The sequence below is a fragment of the Ceratotherium simum genome, chromosome 7 (assembly GCF_057802395.1).
Source record: "Ceratotherium simum simum isolate JZ-2026a chromosome 7, ASM5780239v1, whole genome shotgun sequence".
NCBI classification, from domain to species: Eukaryota; Metazoa; Chordata; class Mammalia; order Perissodactyla; family Rhinocerotidae; genus Ceratotherium; species Ceratotherium simum.
In genome coordinates, this window is record NC_141906.1 from 23100298 (window position 1) to 23115222 (window position 14925).

The 14925-nt window shown below is 38.2% G+C and overlaps 1 protein-coding gene across 1 annotated transcript in view; it reads right to left on the bottom strand.

Moving 5' to 3' along the window:
* The window catches only part of LOC147916583 (uncharacterized), a 171760-nt gene that overhangs the window by 33276 nt on the left and 123559 nt on the right, over positions 1 to 14925 (bottom strand). The window lies entirely within an intron of this gene.

Here is a 14925-nt window from a genome sequence, read left to right on the forward strand (position 1 = left end):
ACACCCCCTCCTCAAAATGGGAATCCTCATTATTTCCATTTTTCAAATAACACATCTAAAAATATATCAATCAACATTTCAAGAGTTGAAGATTTCCTGTGAAAGGACTTCATTTTTCTTTGCCTCAATTCTTTCTGGTTTAAAAACAAATTACTAAAATCTATGAAGATATAATGAAATCAAATAGAATTCACTTAAAATAATAACTTCATATTTTAAACTATTATTCCGAATGTTGTTTTTTAATTGAAAATATATAATGTTATATAAAGACTCAGAGAAAGTCATTTTCATAGAGGAAAATGAAAATCATTGAAGACTGCTACAAATTTCTATAGAATAACTATATAGATATTCAACCAATATACAGTTCTTAGCTGGAGCTACAAATTGACTTTTTTTAAGTGTATTTCTTCAACATCTGAAATTGTGAGGAAAAGTTACTAACCCTTGAACAAAAAAACATTCATGGAAAGTTTCTGAATCTCAAGCATAGTGATATTTTGGCATAGTCTGTTCTGGGAAACAATACAAGAGAAACTTGGCCAGGATAGAGCCTGCATCAGTTCAAGAAACATTATCAAGGAAATATGGAAAACACAAATCAAATAACTGTTTTTCTCATTTAACCATCACTCCCTTCTTCTCTGACATCTTGGCAGTTGCCTGTGCATATTAAAACAAAAAAAAGGATGCTGGCCAGATTGCATAGTGGTTAGGTTTGCATGCTTTGCTATGGTGGCCAGAGGTTCATGGGTTCAAATCCCGGGGACAGACATATGCTACTCATCAAGCCATGCTGTGGGGGTGACCCACATACAAAATAGAGGAGGATTGGCATGGATGTTAGCTCAGGGACAGTCTTCCTAAAGCAAAAAGAGAAAGATTGGCAACAGATGTTAGCTCATGGCCAATCTTCCTCACCAAAAGAAAAAGTTCACAAGAGGTTAGGTATTCAAAGCCTAATGCTATGTATAAGTCTGAAAAGGACTGGCTTTTGGAATGAAATTTATGACCAGGTAAAAAGAGCCATTTTAATCAAGGCTGTGGACAAGTTCAAATGTGACTAAGCCATTAATGATGAAAAAACTATTCCTCCAAGAATAAAACATCAAAAAGTATGTAGTTTTTAGGTTCTGATATTTTAATGAGATTCTTTTTTGTGTATTAAAATGTAAGGAAATGCTTATCTTCAAATCAGTCACCCTTGTGACTTTTCACACTATTTGAGCCATAGGGTCACGATCAGAATAAAAATGAAGAACATTCTGAAAACAACCAAGGAACTGGGAGAAGAAAGAAATTGTCATTCTTCAAATCTACATCTTCTGAAACAATGACTTATGCTAGGTTCTCAAAGCTGATGATCTAAGGGAATTCTGATACAAAGAAGAAAATTTCTTCATTTTGGACATAAGGGCATCCATTGGCTTCCATTTACAGACACACTATCTACCCCTCAATAGCCAGTTAAAACAGACAGTCCAGGGAAGAGCAGTCTAAGGATTTGGATCTTCAGAGCTTGGATACAGGAGTGCTGACTCTGCTGCCCTTGTCTCCTTAAAGGGCTTCAAGCACATTCTCAGTTTCAGGTCAAATGACCTGAAACAGAAAAAATCCTCCAGAAAAAATCCTGAAACAGAAAAATTATGATGGAAACGTGTTCCTGAACAGTATGGTTTTCCTTTTTTTCTCTGGAAAATACTCTCAGTAAGTTGTGGAATGACTTTCTAATAAGATAAATTTGAAATGGAAATAGAACCTGTGCATAGCATGGTGCCCGCTTCTCACATCACTGCATCCTTGAAAACTGCAATGTTCAGTTAACATTTGCTGAGTGCTTTTTGTATTTGTTTAATGAATCGGTAATGTCCTTTAACTATAATGTCCTTTAACTAAGAAATATCATAAATTAACTTTGATTTTCAAGCCAAAATTTTCAAGCCAAAATAAATTAAAAAGAGCTTTGATAAATTCCTCGGTTATTTAAGCAGTCTGATCACTAAATGAGATTCAGAGGCTGTGCCCAATAGATCCAAAAAAAACTGGCAAGAAGTAAATTGGGATAGAGAGAAAAAGACTATGTAGGAAGGGGGTTTTCTGTGATAGTAGTGGAGAGAGAAATACTGCCATCAAGGTGGGGTCAGGATGAAGGGGATTGTGCTGTCAGTGGGTTGCGGTCACTGAGGGAGGAGACCTCCAGAACTGTGGGGTAGGGAGGAATGGAGTCAGTAGGGATGAGAATCACATGATCACCAAGAGTGGGAGACATTTGTCCCAGCTGTAGGTCATAGGATTGGAGTTGGCCAGAGTTGTAAGGTCAGTAGAGGTAAGGTTCATGTGGTCAGTGGAATTGCTCTCTCAGAGTCAGCGAAAGTGGGAAACATAGAAACACAGGAATCAGGGGTCACCATATCAATAGATTTAGGGGATTTCCAGAGTAAGTTAAGTAAGAGATCCCAAGTGCAGTGGGAAAGAAGGAGTCACAAGACCTGTAGGTATGGGGCCAGGAGGGTGGTGGATTCCAAGACAAAATCAAACCACATGAGTAAGGTGTGTGTGACTTAAGTGAAGATGGAAATTTGCACTGAGAAGTTTTGAAGTAGGTCTCTCTCTCAGAGAGAGAAGATATAAATATGAGAAAGTCTAGGGAATGGGATGTGTTATGGAATAATGTTTGTGACCCCTCCAAAATTCATATGTTGAAGACCTAAATCCCAATGTGTTGAAGCTCTAACTCCATAACTGTCAATTTAGAGAGGAGGCCTTAGGAGATCATTAAGGTGAGATAAGTTTATGAGGGTAGGGCCATCATGATCATATTAGTGGCACTATAAGAAGAAACACCAGAGAGGTCGCTCTGTCTCTATGTGCATGAACCAAGGAAAGGCCATGTGTGGCCAAGGAAAGGCAAGAAGGTGGCCATCTGCAAGCCAGGAAGAGAACCCTCACTAGGAACTGAATCAGCCAGCACCTTGATCTTAGATGCTCCAGAACTGTGAGAAATAAATTTGTGTTGTCTAAGATCCCCAGTCTACGGTATTTTGTTATGGCATCCTGAGCTAAGACACCGTGTGTCTACAAATTGACCCCCTTAAGTTTTGGCATGCTCTTCCCTTGGACCATGAGGAAAGACATATGAAACATACAATTTTTTGTTTTTTCCCCTTCCCTCAAAATCGTAATTCTCTTTAATCAGTCTAACCCTTTAGTAAGGTCTGAAAAATCCAGTCGGCCCTTTATGGTAGTGCTGCTGTGCATGAGTAGACAAGGCAGTGAGAAAGTGTGCATATTACACATGATACTGTCACGATAATTACTAATACTGCTATCTTTGTAGTAGTGGTGCCTGTGAGACCCTGGGCATGTAATTTAACCTCTCTGTGCTCAAGTGCCCTATCTGTAAAATAGTACATTTCTCAGCTGTTGTTGGGAAGAATAAATGAATTGCTATATATAAGGCATTTATGACAGTGCCATACACAGAATAAGTTCTCTATAAATATAAATTATTATGATATTATCCTGCCTCTCTCACGTTCCTTATTCCTTTGTTTTTGAATAACACTTTATTAGAACTACATCAATAGGTTGAGATAGTCTCATCTGAGGTTCGTTGGCAGGAACATTCAATAAGGACTCCTTGGGAATTTACAGTGGAGAGCACAGTATGTTCTCAATAAATGTGATCATAACATATAGCTCAAAATGCATCTCAAGACATTGATGTCCTTTGGTATTTTATCAGTAGTTACAACTATTTCAAACACTAATCAACCAATCAAAGATGTAGAGAAGTCACTGCCATAATTCTTTAGCAGTGCAGAAGATAATATGTCTCAGGTTCCTCAGAAGCAGGTCTAGGACATACAATCTCACGCATGTGATTTATTAGAAAAGTTATCCCAGTGAAAACAAATAAGGGGAAGCAATAAGTGGAAGGTAATTTAAGGTGAGGGAATAAATTAGTAGGTCTAAGTTAAGTTTTCAGCGTTAGGGAATGCCAGCTTGCAATTGTAATGAAGAACACAAGTTAGATCTGCAAGTTCAAGTTACACTGCTTGGTTTTGCATAGAGTCTCTACAATTTATATTTGGCATACAACATTGTGTGATTTTAAGGTGTAAAACGCCAATTTATTACATTTATATATTGTAATATGGTTGCTGCTTTAGCAATAATTATCACTTCTATAACATTACATAATTATTATATTAGTGTTTAGAATAATTTAGTTCTAGTCTCTTAGCAGGTTTGCTGATTATAAGACTATATTGTCATCTACATTCACTGTACTATGCATTGATCTCCAGGGCTTATTGACTACTCACTGTAAACTCACACCCTTAAAGTTCATTTCTATTCACTTTCCACATCAACCAACATACTCCAGTGATGCTGAATTTTATTCATTTCCTCAAATGAGGAATATTTTCTTCACAAGTGCAGTTACTTCTGTTGAGCCTTTGTCCCCTCTTCCTTCCCTTCATTGGAAGATTTCCTTTTATCTTTCAGTTCTCATTCCATCTTCCAGGAAACCTTCCCTAAAAGCTCATGTCAGAGGTAAGCCCTTCTTCTAATTATTTTTTCACAACGTGGAGACAATATGTAAACTCCTATGATATTTGATTCAATTCTTGACTTAATGTTCTATATACTCCTTATATTTCTCTGTCTAATGAAGTCATTTGTGAACTGAGCATCTAAATATAAATTGTTCATAAAAACTTTGGAAAGATAAGAGATATTAGATTCATGGTGCTGCTAGGAAACAAGATTTTAAGCTATGTAAGAATGATCAGCCTGATAAACGAAAACAAGATCTTGGAATATCTACAAAAGACACTTTTTGTCTGTTTTGCATTGTATAAACATCCTGATACATTTCCTGTCATCGAAAAAGTCTACTTGACAATTTTGAATGAAATCTCTCCCTCCCAACAAAAATTCAGATTTCAATGAATGTTGTCTCTTATGTAAGTTTTAATTTTAAAGCTATACCTATACTCAGTTGTCATGGAAAACTATAAATCACTCTAATGTTTTTACTTTATATAAATAGTTGTTATACTTTTATTAGGGTTAAAAGAAATAGTAGTTTTTCCAGTTTTTATATCTTTAAGTTTCATTATATTAACAAGTGATTAAAATACAATGACTATGGTCTGCATGTGTCCCCCCAAAACCCACATGTTGAAATCCTAACTCCCAAGTTGATGGCATTAGGACTCTGGTGTTTGGGAAGTGATTAGGTAACAGAGTCCTCATGAACGGGATTAGTGCCATTATAAAAGAAGCCCTAGAAAGCTTCCTTGCCCATTGTAGGGGAGGAAAAAGTTTCCTGGCCAGGTCTGAAAATTAAGCTGACAAAGAGAGATTAACAGGAGAAAAGCATACAAATTTATTTAATACAAGTTTTACGTGACAAGGGAGCCTACATAAGCAAATAAAGACCCAAACAAACAGTCAGACCTGAGTATTTTTATGCTAGTTTTGATGAAGAGTGGACAGTTGTAGAGAAATATGACAGGCCAAGTAGAATGAGGTAAATGCAGTAAACTTGGGGACATTTAGCAAGCCCTGTTTCTTCAGATCCTTCTCTTGTCCTCAGAGAAAAGAATGCTCCTTTCCTCCAAGTATAGGGAGGACACATCTCACATGAAGGTTTTATGACCTGTTTCAGGGGAGAAGGGTGGGGAGAATGTCAAAGTGACCTCCCTGCTTCTCAAACTCCTTCAGCTTAAAATATTGAATATGCCAAGGTGCTATATTTTTGGGGTAGCGTGTCCTGAACTCCATCACTTTCCACCATGTGGGGTTACAGTGAAAAGACGGCCCTCTACGAAGTGGGCCTTCAACTGACACCAAATCTGCCAGGATCTTGATCTTGGACTTCTCTGCCTCCAGAACAGAGAGAAATAAATTTCCGTTGTTTAAAGCCACTCTGTTTATGGAATATTATTATAGCGGCTCACATGGACTGAGACAATAATTAATTCCAAAAAAAGAAAAAAAAACATAATTTCTTTAAGAAACAGTACAAGACAAGGTTCTGACAGAAACATAGTCAACATAAGAAAAGCATGAATCCTCAGGTTATGGTTGTCCTGTTTTCTACTACAGCCTGCTTTTATCACCTCATTCATTCCTTGTACCAAAACCAAACTAAGATTTTCCATAATCAGCTTTCTTCTCTACTATCCTTTTCTTAATTATATCAATTACCACTGAGACCCTTGCATACAGGTATCCCTCACTAGCTGAACTTTTATTACCTGAAGCAATGTGTATGGAACTCCCAGCACTTCCAGCCTGCTCCACATCCTGGCTGAGCACGCCCAAGTTGAGACCACTGGTGCTTGCAATTGAAAGATGTCAACATGTGTAGGGGAAGAAAGTGTATGTCTAGGGGTTAGAGATGGGGCACCAATAGCCTCTGCTACAATGGGCAGGTGGTGGCCATTCTATTATTTTGTCTACTTTTGTATAAGTTTGAAATTCATCATAATAAAAAGAGTAAATAAAACAAAATAAAGGCCTAAAGTCATTGAAGAAGTTAGGCTAGTTAACATTGAGGGAGAAGAAAGATGAGGCAAACTTTTGAGGGAAAATAGAAACAGACTAAAGATTCAGGGGCTCTAAAAATTACTGTGGCAGTATACTGAGGTGGTAATAAACCTTAGAGGACATAGCTCTTTATGAGCAAAAGATACCAGATGCTAAGCGCTGGGCTCCCAACCTGTACGAGGATGATTAATCCTACTAGATTCAAGAGATCCAGGGCCGGCCCCGTGGCTTGGTGGTTAAGTGAGCGTGCTCCACTGCTGGCGACCCGGGTTCGGATCCCGGGCTCGCACCGACGCGCTGCTTGTCCGGCCATGCTGAGGCCGCGTCCCACATACAGCAACTAGAAGGATGTGCAGCTGTGACACACAACTATCTACTGGGGCTTTGGGGGGAAAAAATAAATAAATAAAATCTTTAAAAAAATAAAAAAAAATAAAAAAATAAAGAGATCCAAAATCTCAGAATTCAGAGGCCATAGACCTTGGACAATTGGAGATTTTAAAATGCTCCTGATGAATTGAAGATTAGTGGTCCTTTACCCTTTATCCTGAATTTGAATAAACATTCTGTATCTTGGTTGGTCCCAATGATGCCTGAGATTAAAATACTACACAGCCTGCTGGAACAAGGCTGTGTAATATTTAAATTAGCTCAGACTAAATTTAAGTTGATTTAATGAAAATTTTAAGGTGAACATTTGGCAGTCAGGGATTATGAATAAAATTTCAAACATGTCATCCTGTTATTATAAAATCCTTAGTGTTATTTAATGTTCATCTCTATCACTAAATAGTATGCTCCAATGGGATCTAAGGTGACCTCTAGGGTCTTCATCACTGTAATCCCAGTTTTCAGTAAAGTGCCCAGCATAGAGTACACAATAAATATTGAAGGGATAAGTAAATGAATCCTGGATGTGCCTCTCTCATTAAGCTACAAAACACAAAAAGGAACCAAGTTTGAGGATAAAGATCGTGATTTTTGTTTTGGACATATTGAGATATATAAGACATGTCAAGTATGGAGTTGCTAATAAATTGGTCACCGATACATCCTAGTTTTCACAAAACAGTCCAGATCTGTGCTTCTTATCTTAGGATCTCAAGGATTTCAGCATTTGCCTCACCATCTTTCACTCTCAAAAGTGCCCCCATTTTAAAAGCAAATTATGTGGTCACACCAGTTATATGGGTCTGGAACTCAAGACTTTAGTGGCTGTGTCCTATGTCCAATTAGTTAAGCTGAAACTACCTTTCCTAGAATTTCCTTCTCTGTATAGTTCAAGGTTAGCGTACACAAGAGATATTTTGTGTGAGATTTGGAAGGCAGAGGTGAAGTAGTAGGTGTATTCTTTTTACATGTAGAAAGCTGATAAGGGGCACAATTGCAGTTCACAGAGATTTTCAATTACTTGTCTTGCAGATGTGGGGCAGTAGTTCAGCCGACAACTCCTTCAGCTCCCACCCAGATCTCCTCCTTCATCTTCTCCGACTCTTGGGCTAGGTGGGAGTGTATCATTATGAGAAACAGCACCAGCTTCATTTGCAGATCACCTGCATCATCAAAGCTGGAGGATTAGATGATTGGAGGTGGTAAGAGACCAACAGACTTTTCAGCTCATCTCATGGATTACAGTCATGCACCGCATAATGATGTTTTGGTCAATGATGGACCACATATACAACAGTGGCCCCATAAGATTAGTAACATATAGCCTAGGTGTGTAGTAGGCTATACCATCCAGGTTTGTGTAAGTACATCCTATGATCTTTGCACAACAATGAAATAACCCGATGATGCACTTCTCACAATGTATCCTAAACGTGTGTGACTTAAAAATCCTTATTTTTTTTTTCTTACTATTGATGATGTCACACTAATTAAGAGGGAGACAAAAAGAAACAAAAAGCAAAGCCTGTTTGGTGAGGCTATGTGCGAAGGCCATTAAACAGGTTATTCTATTTGTTTCCTTAGTGAAACAATTTGGGCACTACTACTCCCATGTACAGCTGCAGAAACTTCAATTCAGAGAAGGATGGAGAGAAAAATCATTAATCCATTCAGCAATTATTTCCTGACCATCTATTATAGTCCAAGAACTCTGCCAACTTCCAGCAGAATGAAAATGAATATGAGAGCACCTCACCCTCAGTGGGAGTGACCAAGGGAAGACAGACAAACAAAAGTTGCCAAAAAGGTCATGTGGCCACTTATAAAGTTATTAAACAGATGATGTGAGATCAGAAAGGGAAAGAGAGAGAATACAAGTAGTTCCCTACAGGTGGGTCTTTGGTTGATGAGATACTAAAAACTATATTTAAAACTCATATGGGGCCGGCCCCGTGGCTTAGGGGTTAAGTGCACGCACTCCGCTGCTGGCGGCCCGGGTTCAGATCCCGGGCGTGCACCGACGCACCACTTCTCCGGCCATGCTGAGGCCGCGTCCCACATACAGCAACTAGAAGGATGTGCAGCTACGACATACAACTATCTACTGGGGCTTTGGGGGGGAAAAATAAATAAATAAAATCTTTAAAAAAAAAAAAAAAAAAAAAAAAAACTCATAGGCAGGGCCGGCCCGTGGCTTAGCGGTTAAGTGCGCGCGCTCTGCTACTGGCGGCCTGGGTTCGGATCCCAGGCGTGCACCGACGCACCGCTTCTCTGGCCATGCTGAGGCCGCGTCCCGTATACAGCAACCAGGAGGATATGCAACTATGACATACAACTATCTACTTGGGCTTTGGGGGGAAAAAAAAGGAGGAGGATTGGCAATAGATGTTAGCTCAGAGCCGGTCTTCCTCAGCAAAAAGAGGAGGATTAGCACGGATGTTAGCTCAGGCTTATCTTCCTCAAAAAAAAAAAAAAATAGGCAAATTCGACCAAATAATTGTAGAGATAACCCAAAAGAATAGTTTTATAAGAATATGTAGCAATTAAATTAATTAAAAATTAATAATGATGTGAAAATTGACCATATTTTATGGTATATTACACCTATTTATAGAGCACCAGCCATTAAAATCATTTGCTACTAGAGTACAAATAGAAAGATCAAAGGAATCAATGAAAAAGACCAAGCAGAAATTTGATATAAGATGAAGGTAGCATTTCAAGTAAGTAGAGAGAAGATGAATGTTCAATAAATGTGGATAAAAAAATAGTATATCATTCAGAAAAATACTTGTTAGATCATTACCACATATTTTGCATAAAATAAAAATCAAAATGTACAAAAGTTTTATAGATGTGAGAACTATTTTGAGTAACTTATACTCTTTCAGTGAGAAAGACTCTGCAATAAAAGCAAAGTCAGGCAATATTAAGGAAAACATTGATAGACTTGATTTGATATAAATTTAAAACTTTTATATAGCAAAACAAGAACAAATATCAAGTTTAAAGATAGACAGAAAGGGAAAAATATTTGCAACATATAACAAAGACAAAAATTTGTCATCTTTAATATGTAAAGAGTTTATCAAAATGTACACATAAACATGAAAAAAATAAACACATGAAAAGGAAAATCAGTAGAATATTAAAATGCATATACAAACACCTGAAATACAAAATGTAAATAAACCTTAAATGTCATTAATATCCAAATAAGTGTAAAAGAAACACAATAAAAACAAAGTTGACAAAGACTAAAATAAATAATAATGTCAACATTAGCCAGCATATGTGGAAATGGAAAAGGTTATATATTGCTGGTAGAAATATAAATTAGAAGGCAATTGCATGAAGAAGACACGAAGAAATGGAAAGATATTCAGTGCTCTTGGATTGGAAGAATTAACATAGTTAAGATGTCCATACTTCCTATGGCAATCTATAGATTCAATGCAATCCCTATCAAAGTTCCAACAACATTTTTCACAGAAATAGAACAAGGAATCCTAAAATTTATATGGAACAACAAAAGACCCCGAATAGCTAAAGGAATCCTGAGAAAAAAGAACAAAGCTGGAGGTATCACACTCCCTGATTTCAAAATATACTACAAAGCTATAGTAACCAAAACAGCATGGTACTGGCACAAAAACAGACACACAGATCAATGGAATAGAATTGAAAACCCAGAAATAAACCCACACATCTATGGACAGCTAATCTTTGACAGAGGAGCCAAGAACATACAATGGAGAAAAGAAAGTCTCTTCAACAAATGGTATTGGGAAAACTGGATAGCCACATGCAAAAAAATGAAAGTAGACCCTTACCTTACACCATACACAAAAATTAACTCCAAATGGATTAAAGACTTGAATATAAGACTTGAAACTATGAAACTTCTAGAAGAAAACATAGGCAGTACGCTCTTTGACATCGGTCTTAGCAACATATTTTCAAGCACCATGTCTGACCGGGCAAGAGAAACAATAGAAAAAATAAACAAATGGGACTACATCAAACTAAAAGGCTTCTGCACAGCAAAGGAAACCACCAACAAAATAAAAAGACAACCTAACAATTGGGAGAAGATATTTGCAAACCATACACCTGATACGGGGTTAATCTCCAAAATATATAAAGAACTGATGCATCTCAACAACAAAAAAACTAACAACCCAATTAAAAAATGGGCAGAAGACCTGAACAGACATTTCTCCAAAGAAGATATCCAGATGGCCAACAGACACATGAAAAGATGTTCAAAATCATTAACTATCAGGGAAATGCAAATCAAAACTACAATGAGATATCACCTCACGCCCATCAGAATGGCTATAATTAATAAAGCAAGAAACAACATGTGTTGGAGAGGATGTGGAGAGAAGGGAACTCTCATACACTGCTGGTGGGAGTGCAAACTGGTGCAGCCACTATGGAAAACAGTATGGAGATTCCTCAAAAAATCAAGGATAGAACTACCATATGATCCAGCTATTCCACTGCTGGGTATTTATACAAAGAACTTGTAAACACCAACGCGTAAAGATACATGCACCTCTGTGTTCATTGCAGCGTTATTCACAATAGCCAAGACTTGGAAGCAACCTAAGTGCTCATCAAGGGACGAATGGATAAAGATGTGGTATATATACACAATGGAATACTACTCACCCTTAAGAAACGATGAAATCCAGCCATTTGTGACAACATGGATGGACACTGAGGGTATTATGCAAAGTGAAATAATTCAGAGGGAGAAGGTCAAATACCGTATGATTTCCTTCATTAAGTAGTAGATAATAACAACAATAAACAAACACATAGAGACAGAGATTGGATTGGTGGTTACCAGAGGGGAAGGGGAGAGGGGGGAGGGCAAAAGGGATAATTCGGCACATGTGTGTGGTGATGGGTTGTAATTAGTATTTGGGTGGTGAACATGATGTAATCTGTGCAGAAATAGAAGTATAATGATGTACACCTGAAATTTATACAATGTTATAAACCAATGTTATGGCAATAAATAAAAAATTTAAAAAAAAACAACAAAAAGAATTCCAATGGAAATGATAGAAACAGGACATTCAATAGGCAATTCACAGAAGAAATGCAAATGCCTCAAAACTGACCGTGTAAAGAATGTTCATCCTCACTTGGAATTGGAAAAATGTAAAATAAAATAATAGTTATTATTTCCCTCACATTAGATTACCAAAAATGAAATAAACTGAAATCACCCACTGTATTTTTGACGTGAGGGGGCAAACAGACATGAAAAATGTAGGCATGGACATTTATAAAATCTCTCTGGAAGGCTATCTGATCTTATTTTCTGAACAACACTATTTTCAGGACTTTATATTTTGGAAATAATTATAGGTATGCATAGCTTTGTTTAAAGAATGCTCACATATAGAATTGTTTCCAGAATAAAACAACCTACAGTCTAACAGTAGGTGAAGTGTGAAGTAATTTATAGTTTTCCTCTATAACACAGTCTATACAGGATAGAGAAATGGGTAAGACGGAAGACGTCTGAGTCCCACAGACATGGGTTGGATCCTTGTACCCCCATTTCTTAGCTCTGTGCCCTGACAATTTATTTAGCTCCTTTATGCCTCAGTTTCTTAATATAAAATGGATATAACGTCACAACTTCATTGTATGGATGCAAATATTAAATTAAGCACTTAAGGGAAGTATTTTGCACAACGTCTGGCTACTACATTCAAGAAATGGCTGCTAAGATAATAATGATGATGCAATAAAGTTAAGCCATTAAAAGATAAGTAGACTATATTTTCCATAAAACGATGTCTGAGACACTGTTGAGTTAAAAAGTGGGTTGCAAAATAACATGTAGAAGTATGATTCATATATATGGGGTGTGGGTGTGTGTGTCCTTCCTTGATTCCACAGATAATACCCTTACCACACTGATAAACTCAACACACAACAAAACTTAGAACCCAGGTAGAGACTGTACAGTATATATAAAGAACGGTTATCTCTTTCTCTCTCAAAGGTAGGATTTGTAGATTTATGTACAGATGTGTGCATATGTAGATTGGGAAAGAATGTAGTTTAATCTCCAAACAGGAAAGGAAAGTAATAAATGAGTGAAAAAGGAGCTAAATGAGATGAAATGTCATAGCGTTTATACTCCAAGGAAGGCCAGGAATAATTATTCTTTCACATTCTAAAGATTTAATATCACTGTCCACGCTACTAATTAATTCAACAATGATGTCTCTTTTTTCTAATATGAAAAGAAAATTAGTAAGAAATAAATGAGTGGGAAAATAGAATAAAGAGAATAGAAGTTAGAAGAAAGCAGGGAAGGGAAGCTGAACACAGAGGACACAAATCCAGAGATGTGGAGAAAAAGCAGAAGGAAGAAGGGAAGACAGGAAGAGCTCTGGTAAGTTAGGCTGTTTCCTCAAACTGAAAGGATGGGCAATGAATCTTATCCCTCTGAGGGCCTCTGAGGCCCTAACAACATTGTAACTAATACCGCCTTTCCAGATATCTTCTCTTAATGACTCTGTCTCACATGTACACAACTGCATCCCTCAGGATTATTCCTTATCATACACACACCCCCCTGCTACATAGACCTACTCACTCAGCTTACAAACAATATCTCACTCAAACATGCGGTCCACACGTCCCAGATATACTCACATTCTTATATACATACATACATACATATATACATATAAGTATTTCACATTCTTATATACATACCCTCATGGCCAACAAATCTTGCAGGACAACAAAAGGAGTCACAGAGTAGGTACTGAGGCACTTGGATACTGACTGAGGCTGGGTCATATGGGAACCCACCATGCCTGACTTGTAGGGGAAGGATGTTGGAGTATGGGGTATATGTGTGATGGCATCAGCAGTGGGGGCTAGTATCCTCCTCTGGACTAGAAGGACAGCACTAATTGTAACTGAATCCACTCTCCTCCATCTGCCCTAATGCACCAGGGGTGACAGCATTCACAGGACAGTGTAACATATAGTCCTGGTCCCTTCACATCTCCTAGACCCAGAGCACGCTCAAGAGCAAGAAGCTCTTGGTGGGGTTCCTTAAAGCAAGATTCCTAGTTTCCTTCCAGCTCCCTGGCTGTTCAAGATGGTGAAACAAATGCAAGCTGAGGGAAACACTGAAGACTGAAGGGCTGACAGCAGAGGGCAGGGGAGAATCAGGCAGAGTTGCTTTTCATCGGCAAGAGGAAAGTAATGTGAGAGGGTGCTGTCTCTGTGATCTGTCTGGAAACAGCCTCATCCCTGAAGGAGAGTCTGGAAGAGGATTTTGGGGGTGGGATTCTGGGGAGAAGAGTAGGAATAGAATTGTTGTCTCTGGGAGTCTGGCAAGGAAAACACTGATGTGTCAGAGAGTAAATGACAAAGATCATCTTTCCTTATCATAAGGAATATGATCTTTCCCAACACCATGCCCACCTCCCAACTCCGAACCAGTATTGCAGGATCCTACAGACTGAGGGCCACCAGCTCCTTCCAACTCTCACCTAAGGGCCGAGGAGAGGCAGAAATTGTTCTGAGGGGTCATTGGTGAAGGAATGGAGTATCAAGTGTGGAGGGAGTGATTTCTGTAGTCTGCAGATCCACTCTTGAAGGACAGCAACAAATGTAGGCTGGCTCCTGAGCAATGCCTCCCAAGGCCTGCTCTAGAGTCATCCTACGAGTGTGCCTCCATTCCAAGCCTTTCTGCCTTACCTGATTCAAGGTACAAACTCCAATTCTCCCAGGTCCCTTCTGTACAGAGGATTTTCCTTTGAGGAAATATTTAAAGGTGAGGTCCTGGGAGTGATGTAAACAGGGCATTCCCTGGAGCTTTAAGAGCCCTCAACTTCATTATCTTTCATCCTCTGAGACACCCTAGGGCACTCTGTGTTATGTTTGAATCACAGACTGAAGTCTCCAAATCATGGT